The 17,106-nt window shown below is 41.5% G+C and overlaps 1 pseudogene; it reads left to right on the top strand.

Moving 5' to 3' along the window:
* Positions 1–9,351: 9,351 nt before the first annotated feature.
* LOC138391941 (olfactory receptor 1A1-like) lies at positions 9,352–10,278 on the top strand (annotated as a pseudogene).
* Positions 10,279–17,106: the final 6,828 nt, after the last annotated feature.

The raw sequence follows: 17,106 nt of genomic DNA, 5'->3' as shown, positions 1-17,106 counted from the left end.
ATTTAAGCTAAGGGAATTTAGAGACTTTTATTGTGTCATATTTTAGTCTCTTTAGTAATTTATACTAAGGTGGCTAAGTTACTCATTATGTTTTCTTTTGTATAAATCCATAACTGAGAAAAATTATACTCAGGAAGTTGTAAGTCTATAGGAAGCAGGAAAAAAATTTTATGATTGGGATGGATCTTTGTAGCATGTGGTCTGCAAAGACAAAGTATTTTAGTTACTATTCTTTTAGGCTTCTGTGTGCCCCTTCTTGATCTGGAGGGCCTAAACTAATTCCATCCCTCGGAATCAGCCCTTACAATCTCACACGCCCCCTCTTCCGCAATAGTCCCTGGGCCTAGAGGGAGGATATGTCAACAGGGCTTTGGCAGGTTCCAAGGTTCTAGGTCCCAGAGATCAGGTAAACTTGCCATTTACTTAAAATTTGTCAGGACTCTGGAAAACAAAACAAAATTAGTAACGTTTAAATAAAGAGCCTTTTTGTGAAAATTTAGTTCGGTCTCATAAGGTTGAGTTAGCAATATCCATGGTCATATCAGTTTTGTAATTAAAATTAAAGTCCTGGAAGTTTGTTTTGTTTTAGTCCAACGGTATATAATCTCCAAAGATAGTAGAAACCAGTATTCAAGTGGCTTCGTCAGTCCCTTCCATGACTTTACTTGAAGAAGCCAACTTTGGACTTAGCCAGAAAGAATCACTTTTTGAGATGAATTAAAGTAAAATCATAATTTTCTAAAGATGATAGAACTTGGATTAGCCATGGTTAGAGATAATTGATAAACCAAATTGGTTATTTTTGTGGCATATAGCAATTTACACAATAACTATAATTATTACTGATAACACACACCAAGACATGTCAATATTTTATAATACTGGAATATATATTAATAACTTAGCCCACAGAAAGTTAAATGCCATTTCATATTTGACAATGTTAATGTTTCCTGTATGGTTTTGACATACTAAATAAATCTAATCTCTGTCTTAGACTTTCAGTGGCCCTAATATATAAAAAGCTAGTTTAAGGTCAAAAGGCTAGATTTAGAATTTAAGTTTTGGAAAGGTTGTCAAATATCAAAGGCTTAAAACATTTGTTCACATACAATCACAAACCACTATAAAACAAGGGTCATTTATTTAACCAAGAGATAGTCATCAAAAGATTCTAAAGGTGATAAAGTTATATGAGTATAAATCTTAACCTTTTTAAAGTTTAGTTTTTCTGGTTAGTCAAAACCTAATAAAGAGCAGAGGGATTATCTGATAAAGCATAAAATCTTTGTTTCTTTTAGGTCAATTACCAAAATTAAAGAAAAACCTTTTGTAGTGTGTTATTTCTTTTTTTTTTTTTTTTTTTTGAGACAGAGTCTCGCTTTGTTGCCCGGGCTAGAGTGAGTGCCGTGGCGTCAGTCTAGCTCACAGCAACCTCAAACTCCCGGGCTTAAGCGATCCTACTGCCTCAGCCTCCCGAGTAGCTGGGACTACAGGCATGCGCCACCATGCCCGGCTAATTTTTTGTATATATATATTTTAGTTGTCCATATAATTTCTTTCTATTTTTAGTAGAGACGGGGTCTCGCTCAGGCTGGTCTCGAACTCCTGACCTCGAGCGATCCACCCGCCTCGGCCTCCCAGAGTGCTAGGATTACAGGCGTGAGCCACCGCGCCCGGCCTGTAGTGTGTTATTTCTTAAATTAAAAAGGAAACGTTATAGAATCAAAATGAGTACATCATTTCATTTCATTAAGAGTAAATTAATATTAACAGAAATCTTTGTTTTGGCCAAAATTCCTTAATAAATTCTCTTTCATAAACTTTATTCCAACCTGCACGTACCATACACTTATCTACAAAACATGCCTAAAAACTTTCTGTTTTGTCCTAGCATTCCCTTTTCCTAAATAGCCAGTTATTTTAGGACAAAAAAATTCCATGCAAGATCCTTTCTTTACATTATTCTTTCTGTTTTACCTTTCTTACCAAAAAATATATTTCTATATTCATTGCCTTTCTACATCTCTTACAAGTGGAATTTTGTTTTTATTTTCTTTCTAAATTTTTTTGATTCAACCTTTAAATAACCTCCGAATTAGACAAAGTTATACATATTTTAATAAGAACACATTCTGTTTCTTTTATAATTTTTCTTATAAAAAACATCTTATTCTTTGGCACACCTTATATACAATTACATGCATTGAGTAGAATTCTTATTTTTAGTAACCTTAAATTTTAGTGAAAGCTTAAAAAGCAGGAAGTCGTCATGAAGCAAGATTGTAGGTTACTATAAAATTACAGCCAAACTGATAATTCAAATTTTTTTTAAATGCAGAAATCCTATTCTTTGAGAGAGAGGACTCAGTTTCTCAAACAAGTATAAGACCTAATTGACAGACTGAAGTACAAGTTAATAAGGAAGCCGAATCTGTGTCTTTCTTTCCTTTCCTTCCTTTTTTGCAGTTTAAAAGGTGAATAAAAAATCTTTTGTTATTCCTATTAATATCATATGACAATCTAGTCCAAAAGAGAAAACCAAATTTCATTGTATTAATTTATTAATGATAGTTAATTTTAATAAAATCTTATAAATAAATCCATTCAATTTTAACCAATTTGACTGTAAGACTTTTATAAACCTTTTATAATCTTTAACTTTTATATCCACTTAATTTTTAATCAACATTTACATATTGAATTTTAAAGTAGTTTCAAAAATTAATAAATTAGACAAAATACTTGTATCTTATAACATTTTTATTAAAATTTTTTTGTATAGAATTGTTTCCCTTTCATCTAGAAGTTTCAATTACATATAGGATGATAATGTCAACTCTTAGAAAAACCTAGGAAGTTAAAGTAACTTTGAACTGTTAGTCACCAATTTTATTAGCATTCCTAAATAGAAAAATAAGATAACAAAATATAAGCTTAAACTTATGTTTAAGAACTAATGCTGTAGTATTTTACCTAAATGATCTGGACATTTTATGATGATCTTTTTTAATGTAACATAATGACTTTAAGATTTCAAATTATATGAAAATTTCATTTGTATTTCATTTACATTTACCTATTTTATCTTATTTATTTATTTATCTTAGCAGTTCACTTAGATTCCAATTAGTTTAAGTTACTTTTCTGTTTACCATTTTTTATACCCTGTAAATTAGATATATAACACAGAACAGGGATTAAAATATAGTTGTAGTTATTGGTTTTTTAATTTTAAACTCATAAATCTTACCAAGAAAAGCAAATAAGTATTTCAATAAGACATTATTTTAAACATATATAATATCAGTTTTAAATTTTATAAACATAGTAGACATTTTAGAATATCCTGTTTAAAGGTATTAGTTAATTAGATCCTTCCAAAACATCACATCCCAGAACAAAATCTATTGATATTATAGGGATCAAAGTGTCCCTGGCCCCCAAAGTTTGGGAGCAAAGGCCACTGTTCCCATAAAGATCTGCTGAGAATTTACTGACATGAAGATTAATAGGAGAAAGAATTAAAACTTATACATGGATGCTTTCAGAATGAACACTCAAAGATATAGGAGAAATTGTCCATTTTTTAAGTTTAAAGTATAGACAGTCCAGTAGAAATATGATTGGACAAAAAGGGTGTGAGCTAATTCTAACAGGCTTAGTGGCAGAACCAGCAAGCCTTTTATATTTAGATTCTGCTTGGCCTCTCTCAGTGTGCATTCCTTCCTTCTGGGCACAGGGTAAGGCCCTGGTACGGGGTTTTAGAGTAAAAGTAAAAACAAAGTAGGTCAGATAATTACTTTATGGCCATTTTACATAGAATAATTTTAGGTTTTATGGCTTGCTTTTAGAAAAAAGGGATTCTGGTTTTTATGGCTTAGCTTCAGGAAGAAATTGGTACAAGAGGCAAGCAGGCAGATAAGGTCAGAAAAGTTTTGCTTCTGAAGCCTTCATTTTAAGTTAGTTTTGTGAATCCCATCAACGTAGGATCATCTGACTGTAGACTAAGAGAAAAAACCTTCAGCAGCAATCCTTAGCACCTCAAACAATGACACAAAGTGGTAACATGAGGATCGAGATTAAGCTGTTTTGAAAATAATCTAAATAGTCTCAAAACAACTTTTTTGGGGGGTGTAAACTTGAGTACCTGCAATATTTACAAAGAGTAAGACTTTTGAGATTCTCTTGGATTTTAACCATCATTTACTTTTTATCTTAAATAATTACACAAAAATTAATAATGTAGAAATTTTTTTCTCTGCACAAACTTTGTTACAGCAACATAATGTACACATAACTGGCTAGCTTGTAAAGAGCGGGACAAAAAATGGACAAGGGAAAATTGAAGCTTCCAATTTAAGTTCTTCTAACTACAACTTCTAGGACAACTTTGGATCCCCAGCAGTACTGTTAATATTAGATGACAGTGAATTAGAAGCACCTTTTGTGTACCTCTGTACAGATATTGAATTGGTGGAAGTAAACTATATCTGCAGTTAGGATTAAAAGACTAAAACCAAAATATTTTCATAAACCTTTGACCATAAGTTTGTTTTATTTATTCTACTTTGCTGACACTGAGGCACATTTGCGTTTTTACCTTAAACACATAGGTATTTTTTGTGGGTAACTCAGATTTAGCGATTATCATTAGATCAAATATTAAATTTACTTTACTTATCAAAAATCACACATTATTTTGTCTTTGGCTGAGTTTATATTTTCATAAGCTTTATGTCAAATCTTGACACCTCAAGAACATAAAAATGTCCAGTAAAACCCAGGCAAAAACAAATGTATGCTGACAATTTGAAAGTATTTTTACTATTACTTTACTAATAACATCTTTTTTTAAAATAATAACCCAGCTTATTTAGCAAAGATTATTAAATTCACATGAACCATTTGGGTTTAATTTATGAGCGCTCCCTTGTTTTTAAGCCAATCTGGAACCATGTAAGCACAAACATGTAATACATTGACAGACACAAAACATCCCTAAACATATACACTCTCACATACATACACACGCAAAGTTCTAATAGATTTTACCCTAGAACTCTAGCCATGAGAAGGCAACACAAACTCACCAGTCTGTAAAAAACAGCTGGATCCAAATTTCCTCTGATGAAACTGGAGCTTGTTCACATGGCAAATTTTAGTTGCCCTGATAGGTAACCTAATTAGGCCTGTGGATCAAAGTTTTGGGGAAAGCAGTTTCCATGACAGTTTGATTTTTTAAAAAAACTTTTACCTTTTTTTTTTTCTTCAGTTCAAAATCAGTTTTTAATGTTTGCATTTTAGCTAGAACTGGGGGCTGAATCTCCAGGTAGCCTTTCAATTGTAAATACCATAAACAATGAGTTATCTTAACATCAATAGAAAAAGTTAGCAGGTTTTAGAGTAGCCAGAAAAGATAGAAATAGCTTGAGACATTTTAACTCTATAGTGGTAGGTTGACCATTTGAGCTCTGAATTTTCCTTGATGTAATTTGCCGTTTCGTAAAAACCTGTGAACAAGAATTAGCTATAACCAGCTGGAGCCCTAGAAAAACTTGGCATGCCTTTGAATCTTTTCATTTACAAAAATACTTGCAAGTAGAGGTTCAACAACCAACTAGGGTGCCCAGTGGGGGTCATTCTCCTTGTCTTCCCTCAATTTTAAAGGATTTCCCATTTTTCTTTAAAAGAAGCAACTGAACTGTAATACAGGGTTTGTTGTGGATCAGAGTGTGCGGACTGTGGGTGGGGATCCTCAATATCTCACCACTGAGTCGTCGGTCCCACCCTCTTACGTGTCTCAGCTTCTCTCTTGGAGGTCCAGTACCTCCAAGAGGACTCAAAACGCCGAGTGATCAGCTCTTATATGCGTTTCCTGTAAGAGCCTTCTTTTAATTAATTTGTTGGGGGGGTGGTTCCTGATAGGGCCACTCCCACCTTGGGGAATCGCCCCAGGCAACTCCCACTCAGGACCCCGGTCACCCAGGGTTGCCAAGGCTGGAAGGAGTAAAATGCCCCTTCTCTTAGGAACTGAGGAACTCAGTCTCTCATTTATCTACAAACAAGACAGTTCAGTTACCTCTTTCAAAAATGCACAGAAAAGCCAATTGAGATTAATTTTAGGATAAAAAGACAATGGAGAAGACCCTTTAGAATGCACTTCCAAATCTAAGTTAGGATCTCAAACAACAGCTCCTAGGAAAAGAACCGGATCAGAGTAAACCAAGACCATCAACCAAAAACAGAAGGTCCGGAGCTCAGGCGGACTTACCAGTTCCGCCAAAGGAGTAGCTCGGAGTCGGAGGACCCAAAAGGGCCATGCCGGTACCTGGTGCCGAGTTCGGGCTGCTCCTTCTGCGGTCCTAAGCCTTCTCTGAGCCCCACGTTGGGCGCCAACATTGTCAATGGAAAAAACCAAACTCTGTAAAATAATTTTAAGGAGATTTATTCTGAGCCAAATTGGAGGATCATGACCTGGAGCCAAGCCCAAGAGGCCTTGAGCAAGCGGACTCGGTGTGGCTGGGTTACAGTTTGGTTTTATACATTTCAGGGAGACAGGGATTACAGGTAAAGTCATAAATCAATACGTGGGAGGCATACATTGCTTTGGCCCGAAAAGGTGGGCCATCTCGAAGAGGGGGCTTACAGGTTATAGGTGGGATTGAAGATTCTTTGGCTTGTAATTGGTTAAAGACATGAAGCTTTGTCTAAAGGCTTGGAATGTTTTAACATAAGGAGCTGTTTATCAGAGATAAGCCACTGGACATACATTTGTTGTGTAAATTGAGGACCTCTAGGTTTTATCTTACATACCCTTAGGCCTGTTAATGGGTTACAAAGGATGTCCCCAAGAAGGGAGGGGGACATGATAAGGCATGTCTGACCTCCTTCCTCCTGGCAGGCAATTTAGTTTGGAATATTCCTTTGGCTAAGTGGGGGTCCATGTAGTCAGCCGAGGGGGTCCACTTCGTCAGCCGGTGGGAGGGGGTGAGCCTTAAAAATTTTAGTTCACAGGTGGAAGTGAGAGAAAGGACAGGATGAGAAACTGGGAGATGAGAAAGGATGGGAGAAGTAGGGGCATCCAACAAGATGCCTCACAAATATCAATGAGATGAAAAAATTGACATGCAATAAATGAAGAATGAGAAGGGGTGGGAGGATGAAAATAAAATTATTACTGTGGAATCGCCTCCCATCAGTGTGTGGCCATATAATAACCAGCTTCTATACCTTTAATGTTATCGCTTGGCCTTATCCTTCCTACCAGTAAACAAAAATTGAACTCAGGTTTTTCTGAAGGTGTAAATAATATAAAGTAGTCTTGGTACTCCTGCTTCCTCTGGCTAGAAGATGATTATAGAAGGATAGAAGTAGGACTGACAGATGGGAGAGACGGAGGAAGATGTGCCATCCAAGTCCTCAGTCTCCCTGCCTTTGGGGCCATGCCTGCCAATTTTGTGCAGAGAACAGAGATGAAATATGATACTCGTGGGTCTCGAGACACTTCAGGATTAAAGAAAATGTGTTTCCCTCAAAGGAAAAATTCTTGTGAACAAAAATCAGGAATATGGGTTATAATGACAGCATCTCCACTCATCCACCACTCTGTGGTCTTAGAAATTTCCTTACCATGGTTGGTAAATTTCCAAGCCTATGGTTGGGCGTGGGTCCACCTGTACCATAAGGGACTGGGACAAGATTGTCTCTCCACAGTTCATCACATTTAATGATCAGTCATAATAGTATGAATGAACTTTTTCCCAGGTCTGAACACATCAGAAAACATAATGAGATGTTTTGAGGCCACTCCCACTCCCACCTCCCCATCTACCCCATGGGCACTTAGCACTGCCTCAACTAATCTTATTTATGAACCCAAAAGGTCCCCAGGCCTTGGCATTGCTTCCTCCTGAGCAGTGATCCCTTTCCTGTGTTCTGCCTGTTCCGCAGACCCAAGGGGTTTCCTTAACAAGTGGGGAAGTTGCATTTCCTTGGGGAGTTTTCTCTTTGTGCTCCCAAATGTAAATATATTTATTTTAAGATTATTCAGAAATGCTACACCTAACAGTGGCAACATTCAGAAAGTATTATTTTTGTCAAGTGTAAAATAACAATCCAAGTATTCCTTCACCACACCAAAAATCCCATGCTTCAGAGTTAAAACCTAACAATTTTGTGTTTATTCCTCCAGAGGTTTTACGCATATGTGATATGCTCATTTCACATCAGTAGAACTATACTGTTCTGTGATCTGCTTTTTGTTTATGCTACACATTATGCAATGCAATATCTTACATGGCAAAGATTAAATTGCTGCTTTGTTTTAATGGTAGTACAGTATAACATTAAACATTATAAACCATAATTTATTTAATTAAACCTCTTAATATAATCAGGTTGTTTCCAATTGTATTCCAGTAACAAACAATGTTGTGATGAATATACTTACAGAGCTGTTGTTCCAGAATTATGCAGTTATTTCCTAGGATTAATACTCTGTCAGGATGACTTAATATTGGAAACATAGAGAAAAGAGGTCAGACATTCAGGTGAAGATCTGAGAGTCTATTAAGCAGTAGTTGATGTCACTATGGGGCTAGATGAGTCTCCAAAAGAAACAATGAATACAAAGAAGAGAAGATAGAAGAGAAAAACAGTAGATCCCATATATTTAAGGGTTTGGAAAGAGTTAAAACATATCAAAGGAGATGCTGAAAATCTACTTTGTGCTCCTTGTGATTTACAGTCTTCTAATGGCAATGTAGACACCTGTTACCTCTTGGCCTCTGGGCTCACTCAGAGATTGGTCACTCGAACGTTTCTCATTATCCAGGTGCTCTCGTACTACACATTCCTTGCAATGGAGTGTTGTTTTCAAAAACTTCAAGATACTGTCCTTTCCTTATCCACATGTAGTAAAATTAGTGCATGATTCTGGCATCTCTATTAATTTGTAAGATCCTTGGGAGCACATACAATGTCGTTTCATTGAATAAATATGAATAAACTGATTGTCAAATATTTATGACTTAAGGCTTACCAAAGTGTGCAGCACACAGATTATGAAATTTAACTATTTGCTAAATAATTAAATTGTAGGTGTTTGGGGGTGGTGCTGAGGTTCAGTAGGATGAGCACCTCTGATTTGCAGATTGTTCCTTTCTTAGGCATAAGTGTAAATGGGTTAGCTCTCAATTAGTTTTAGTTATCAACCAGAATTTTCCCAATGAAATTGATTAATTACTGTGGATTACTATGGATTTAGTAAAACCAGGTATAGACATACCTGATCCCCAGAGTCAAAAGTGATGGGTAAGAAAGATCATTACACAAAATAATTTACTAATAATTCTGGATTCTCTCCCCTTTCCTGCTGAAGAATCCACGAGAGAAGTAAATCAGTCATCAACCCTGGAATTCATCCTCCTGGGAGTTAATGGTCAACAGGAACAAGATTTCTTCTTCGTCGTCTTCTTGTTTACCCCATCACACTGACTGGAAACGTGCTCGTCATCTTGGCCATTCACTCTGACACTCACCTTCACAACCCCATGTATTTTTTCCTTGCCAACCTCTCTTTGGTTGACATCTTCTTCTCATCTGTAAGCATCCCTAAGATGATAGCCAGCCATCTCTTGGGCAGCAAAATCATCTCCTTTGGGGGACGCCTAACACAGTCAGCTACATCTTGGCTGTGATGGCATACGATTGAGCAATGGCCATCAGCCACCCACTCCACTACACAACAATTGTGAGTGTGAAGTCTGGTGTGCTCTAGTTGTTGGGTCTTGGATGGTTGGAAACGCCAATTCCCTCCCCCACACTCTGCTCACAGTTAATTTGTCCTTCCGTGGCAACCATGAAGTAGACAACTTCTACTGTGACACTGCCTCTTTGCTCAAGCTGTCCTGTTCTGACATCCACTTTAATGTGAAGATGATGTACCTGGGGATTGGTGTTTTCTCTGTGCCACTGTTGTGCATTGTTCTCTCTCATATTTGGGTTTTTTCCACAGTGTTATGGGTTCCATCCACCAAGGGTGTGCTCAAAGCCTTCTCCACCTGTGGTTCTCACCTCACAGTTGTTTCTTTGTATTATGGGACAGTCATGGGCATGTATTTACGTCCTCTGACTAGGTACAGTCTAAAGGATGCAGTGATAACTGTGATGTACATGGCAGTGACCCCAATGTTAAATCCTTTCATCTATACTCTGAGAAATCGGGACATGAAGGCTGCCCGGTGGAAACTCTTCAGCAAGAGGATCTCCTCGTGATCCACGTGAGGGCATGCGTCGGAGACTGCGACATGCATTTGAAAGTCCACCCTCAACGTAACTCCCCTCCAGGAAGCTACCTTTGCTCTTTCCAGCCAGAAAATTCTTCTCAGAAATCTTGGAACAAACTGATGAGATACTGCGTTGAGATTATCGCTCTTAACACATTTTTGGTACTTTTGGCAGAGTGGCAGCATAAGAATATTGGGTACATGTGCCCGCTATTCTACTAACAGAATAAAGTTGGGAACCTCTGAAGCTCATGTACATACTAGAATAATAATACCTGCCCTGGCCCTATCTGTGGGTTTGAGGATCACAATAGCTTGTGCTTTAAATGCTATAAATAACTATACAAAGGTCAATTTTTATTGGACTATTATGTTTAAGCATCCCTACTTTGTGTCAAATTACAAAGGCAAAAACTGTCTTAATATATCACACTGTATATCTCACAGTCTTGATCATATAAGATGCATATAATAATTATTGGTGGAAGTGCAATAAATGTATGAAAATATTCATATTTGAATTCATAATTTAAATCTAATCTCTGTTAGTGATTAGACATAATCAGATTGGACATTATTTTCCATACATTATTACAGAGCTAGTATATCTTTTAGGGTTAGTTAGAATTCATTCTGTAAACAGAAATCATACCCAGTATTTTTAAACAAAAAGATTTAAAACAGAGAATTAGATACTTAGTTGCATCCTGAAAGAGACTAAAGGTGAAAAAAGTTCTACTGTAACTCAAAAGTTATTAACTGTAGAAATAAGTTCCTCTACTAGGACTAAGGAAACAAAAAGGGAAGAGTGGTGTTATCAGAACCTAGGAGTTCAGAGGAGGGATGACCACATATCTGATCCTCAAATCTCTGAGGGGAGCTGCTAAACAGCTGCCATTGGGTCATTCTTTAGTGAGGTGACCCAAACTTTCATTTCTGAGGGGTCTGAAATCACCGTAGTACTACTTTTTTATTTTTGTTACAGCAGGTTTTATTAATCTTTGCTATTGGACATGGAACTATTAAGAAGCACCCCAGACATGGTTGTGATCCTTGTCCCTCATTGTCTAGCAGCAACACAATGTCCTGGGTAATTGGGATCAGTCACTAAAACCAGTGGAGAAATATCTTTTTGTTTCCTGAATGATCCATAGAGAAATGCCACAATTTGGTTGATCTTAGCAGCATAATTTTCAGTTTCAAAAATGTATATCCCAAAGATTATTACTGATAAATTCTTATAAGGTTATAAACAACTAACACAATTTTTTAAAAAATCACTTTCTAGGATAGATGCCATAAAAGTGCATTAAAAACAAAAGTGAGGGGAAGATGAATATACATTCAAGACGTGAGGATTTTCGTAAGAGTAGACACAAGGGAATGAAAGTTTGGCTACAATTAGTTGATATAGGCTATTAATAAATTCTAATTTACAGGTCGGATGGTGGATCAATGAGTGTTAACGATGTATATTTATGAACAGATCAACAGATTGATGATTGATGATTGACAGATATACACAGGTAATAAATAAAAGCTCTACATGAAACAATAAGAATTAGTCTTGAGCCAAGGATTAGATAACTAGAAAACAGTAAGGGAAGAGTGTGAAGTAATGAGACCAAGAGTTTAATTAGGCATTTCATAGAGCAATCTAGAGAAGAGAAAGTGACGATAAAGACAAACAATATAGATGAAAAGGTGATGTGAAAATAGAAACAATATAGTATAGCAATATATAGGAATAGCAATTGTCTGCTCATGTCTACCTTAGTGCTGCCCCGCTCATGGCTGTGGGCAGCAGTGTTCACCGGCCCACGGTGGCTTAAGCACTGCTCAACCCAAGATCATCAGTGGCAGCAGGGACTGGCACATGGCGGCCCAATCTTTCACTCTACCCAAGTCCCCCATCAGTGGTGGGGGCACATGGCACCTGCCCATGGGCCATGCAAGAGCACCCAGCCTCTCTGCTCCCTCCCTGGCCTGGCAGGGGCACTGGGGAGGCAGTGGCAATGGTTGATCTGACCCCTAATAGACACAGTGCTCTGGGGCTGTGATCTCAAAATGCTACCAGCCATGCCACCCAGGGCTCCTGTTAGTGGGGCCCTGCCAAGACTTCTCAGCAAAGCTACACCGTGGCACAGTCTCCAGTCAACTCTCTCTGTCAGTCCGGCAGCCTGCTACAGTGGAGGGTCCCTCACACAGCTCAGATTGCAAAGTGCACAGGAGAAGGGCTAAGCCGAGGGTCATCTCCTCTGTCCCTTCTCCACACGCAGATACCTTCCCTGTGTGCCTCTGATCCCACAGAGTGGGTTGCATCTCTTCCCTCCCCTTCACTTTGGGAGCCTCCTGTCACCTTCATATTGATTCCCAATATTCTCTTTTAGATCATCGATCTGAAAGTGAATATCCACTGAGCTCTTTCAATCTTCTCCGTGAAAGCAGCCTGTGCAGTCTGCTTCTGGCCCTCCACCTGGGCCCTCCTCCCAGGAAACATGCTTTCGGATTTTAGTATTAATATTTAAAAATGTTTAAATGTCTCTTTGTTGTGTGTCTTTTTCTATAACTTAAGCTTAGGCGAGTCATCCTCACACATTCCCAAGTCACTCAGCGAGGCTAGGACTGGCATCCAGCCTCTTGCATCTAGAAGAGCAAAGAAAGGAAGAACTTCTGTCTGTTCTGTATTATTGAAAATGTAAGTATACTTAGAATTTATCATGGTGCTCAAAAATGATTCTCTGTAATAACTAGGCTAGCTCTAGTCTAAACCAATAAGAAATCATATCACAAAAGTTCTAAATATACCCATTTTTGGCTAACCCAGAGTTCTATTGGGTCTTTGCTAGACCTAATTGCTGAAAACACAGTATTTTCTGAGGCATTTTACAAACCAGGGAAACTACTAATATCTGAAGATGGGAAAAAGAGAAACATATAAACATTTCCCTCAGCTTCTAAGTAATTTCATGAAATATTTGTTCAATGATAACTCTACATTAAACTCTGTGGTAGGCTGTAGAGAAATAGAACTGAAAGACATCTTTTGTCCCAGAACAATTTACAATGCAGTGGGGAAGACAGACGGCTGGACCAAAAAGTCAAACGGGTGGGCAAGCACCGAGACATAGGAGGCAGGTAAGAAGAACATTACTTCTGGGGGAATGAAACATGAACTGTGCCCTCAAGGAGGAGAAGGGGACAGTCACAAGCGGAGAAGGACTATTTAAAATCCTGGTCAAATCAATAGCTTTCAAAAGGTTAGGGAAGGGAGAAGACCAGCCAGTGGGACGCCAGAAAGGTGGCCTGATGTGGATGAAGAGTGAAACCAAAACTGGGAGCTGCACCTGTCCCGTATGACAAGGAACGGCTACATGGGGACAAACTTACCTGCCATGACGAGGCATTGGGGCATTGGTCCATTTTCCTGGAAGTGTGACAAGCCATGAAAGAATCATAAGGAAAAAGGTGACAAGATTATATGTAGATTTTAGAATCATTCCTGTGAGTATGTGAGAAGGAAAAATCAAATGGTGTCAGAGCACAGGCACGGAAACAAACTATAAAAGGAATCTCATGAGCAAAGGGAGAAAACCAATTTTGTAAAATATTAATTATGCCCAATGTTGTTTAAACAGATCTTTTTAAAATTAAAAAATGTATAAAACCATTTTTACTGATCTCCGATTCTTGATTCTGAAACTTCTGCGTGTCGTATGTCTGCAACAAATCGTCAGCCCCATGAATGAGAAATATATTCCAATGAAATAAGCCAAAGACACAAGATAAAAACTAGATAAAGTCACCTCCAGGATTTTGTAATGTTTCTTGTCATCCTGAAGCTTCCAGCTTCTAGGACAATGATTCATGTTTCCTTTCTCCTGACACCCAAAATTATGTCTCCTCTCTCGGGCGTAAGAATATCTAGTCACGTTTAGGTGACCATAATGTGTGGTGAAGAGCAGACCCTGCTGGCATGATCACAATGACCCTGTTTGCATCCAATACAGTGCTCCACTATTAACCCGTAAATAAATACATTTGCTTTCTAGACAAATTCCAGGAAGGCCACAGAAACTGGCTTCTTAGCCATATGGAATAATCCACAGCTGAATTTCTTTCAGGATAGACCAAAACTGATGTAGACAATAATCCTGACATATTGTGACCCTTCAAGCCAGACCAAAAAGAAAATCTGGGACGCAAGGCTCCATCAGAAGAGAAATGTGGGCTGATGCCATGCTGACAGTTGGTGGACCTGCTCTACATCTTCTCAGGAGACTGCAGCCCAGTGTGGGCCATGGTCAACTCGAGTTGAAGTAAAGACCTCCTCCTCGGTGGGCATGTGCTTCGTACAGCTATGCCATGGTGATGAGTACCCTAAAAACTACAGGAAAAAAAGGTAATAGATGAAGTGTACGTGCCCAGCAGACACCACTCTAGCGTCACCCAGGCTGGGTTCAAAGCCTGGCTGGGCCACTCCCACCTGTGTGACCTGAGGAATGCTCTAGGGCTTAACTATCGTTTTACCCAATTTGTGAAAAGAAGTGAGCAGAACCTGCCTGCCAGGAAGGGATGTCATAGGGTGCAGCATCCAACCTGGTCTGGGCCCTGTGTTCCCTTCTCAGAAACCCTCGCAGCTGGGCTGGCGATCCCTGTGGCAGCGCAGAGGCAGTGGAGAGGTCCCCGGAGGAGCCTGGCAGGATCGGGGTTGTCCCCGGGCCCGGCCTCCAGCAGGCCTTGCCACCACCTGTGACTGGGGAAGAGGGTGGCCACACAGCCACAGGCAGCCCACGACGGGCCCTGGCCCAGGCGCCCTGGAGCCTACAGAGCCGGCACCCAGGTGGGAAGGGCTCTGGCCAATGGAGCCCCAGAGTTCCCAACAGTCCACACTCAGTGGCCCATCTCCTGCCAAACATCTGCCCCCAGGAGCAGGAGTTGCCCTTTGCCCTTTGGCGCCTTTTCTCCTCGCCCTCGACTGGGCCCCCGCTGGGCCCCCTGCGCTTGCAGTGGCGTGGCCTTTCTCTGTCACCAGTTCCATTGGGACGTCACAAGCGCCCCGCTAACCAGTGCATGCTCAGTCTCCAGGAGAGCTGGATGCTCAGAGAGGTCTCTCCAATTCTTCTGCTCTCCAGAGCCAAAATTTGCACAATTTGCCCTCAATGGGCAACTGGCTTAGCAAGCTAAATCTCCCCATCCTCCGCCGGCCACCGCTGGGCCGGCATTCCCCCTTCCCTGTCGCCCGCGATGTTACTGCGCGGGTCCGCGCCCACCCCGCGGCTCCTGCGCCCGCCTCCCGGCCTGTCCGCAGGCCGTCCGCCCCCAGTGTGGGTCGCCGGCCTCTATCTGGGGGCTTCTTCATAGCCCCTAGGAGGAATACTCCTCTCCCGAAGGCATGCTACCCCCTGGGGATCCTCCCCAGCACACCTTGGCGGGAGGCCCGAAAGAAGCCTATGCTGTCTCCTGCTTCCTCCATCACGGCCACTATCAGACGCTATAGAGCCGTCAGGATCCCTCCTCTCCGGCAACGCAAGGTGACTGTGCTGCCTTCACCACGGGAGCCGGAGGTCAGGGCTACAAGGCCTCTAACCTCCAGCCACCTCCCCATGTCTTGCCAGGAGCAGAAGCAGGAGAGGGCCCAGGTGACAGCAGAGGAGGAGGAGGAGCAGGAGGAAGAGCCTGAAAAAGAGCAGGAGCCAGAGCAGGAGCCGGCCCGGGCGGCGGCGGCGGATCTCGTGGAGACCCACGGGCAGGACAGGAAGACGGGCCCTCCTGGCGGTGGCGAACCACCAGCACCACCAGGGCCCCGCTCGGCAGGCTCGCTCCAGGCGCCCGTGTCAGGGTCACAGGCCGAAAAGAGTGGGAGCTCTTCGTCCACCAGGAAAAGGCCCCTCAAGAGAACGATGCCCATGCCACCACTGCTGCCGCTGCCACCACCTGTGCTGCTGCCACTCTCGTGGGACAGAGGCGAGCTGTCCCCACCTGCGAAGCTGCCTGCCATCGCAGCAGAGGAAGACCGAGGCACCTTGGGGGAGAGCATCGGGGATCAAAGAAACACCAAGGTCGTGCGGGACAAAGCAGAGGCCTTGGAGGATAAGATGGAGGCCCTGGGAAGCTGCGGGGCCACCCAGCCTGCCCCTGCTCTCTCCCCTGCGGCTCAGATGGCCCACGCCCAGCCCCCCGCCTCTCCTGACCCTGACCCAGTTCCTCCCACCCCTCACTTGGCTGCTGCACCTGTGGTCCTTCCTGTCCCTCCACCTTCCTCCGCAATCCTCACAACCCCTAGCTGCCCTCCGCCTGTTCCTGCTGCCCTTCCTCCTCCCCATAGGGCCAGTGCTGCTGCGGGGACCCCACCTGAGGGGAAGGGAAGCCCTGCCCTCTCAGGCCTCCCCGCAGCACCTCCCGCCTCTCACCTGCCCGCACCTCCTGGCCCCCTACCCTTCTCCTTGATGCTGCCCCACTGCAGAACCGAGTCCCCCACTCCCATGAGTGTGGATTCCCCTCCTCCTCCATCCTTCCACGCTCCTTCTTCCCTTTCCTTACCTTCCTCTCCTCCCATTTCCCTCCCCATCTCTTCTCCCTCATTCCCTACCCATTCTACTCTTTCCTTCCCCACTGGTCCTCTAGTCCCTTCCCCCAGGAACCCTGCTTTGCTCAGGGGCACATTCATCACTTCCTCCGCAGCCAAGTCAACCATCCAAGGCAGCCCATCTGCCTGTGTGACCTAGCGACCGCATTTAGACCCTGAGGTCACTGATATGGATACAACTCCCCCTTCTGCAGCTCATGTTTTCACCTCTCCCCCAACCCCTAATGT

The sequence above is a fragment of the Eulemur rufifrons genome, chromosome 9, assembly GCF_041146395.1.
Source record: "Eulemur rufifrons isolate Redbay chromosome 9, OSU_ERuf_1, whole genome shotgun sequence".
In the NCBI taxonomy this organism is placed as follows: Eukaryota; Metazoa; Chordata; class Mammalia; order Primates; family Lemuridae; genus Eulemur; species Eulemur rufifrons.
This window is presented reverse-complemented; position numbering and strand designations above follow the sequence as displayed.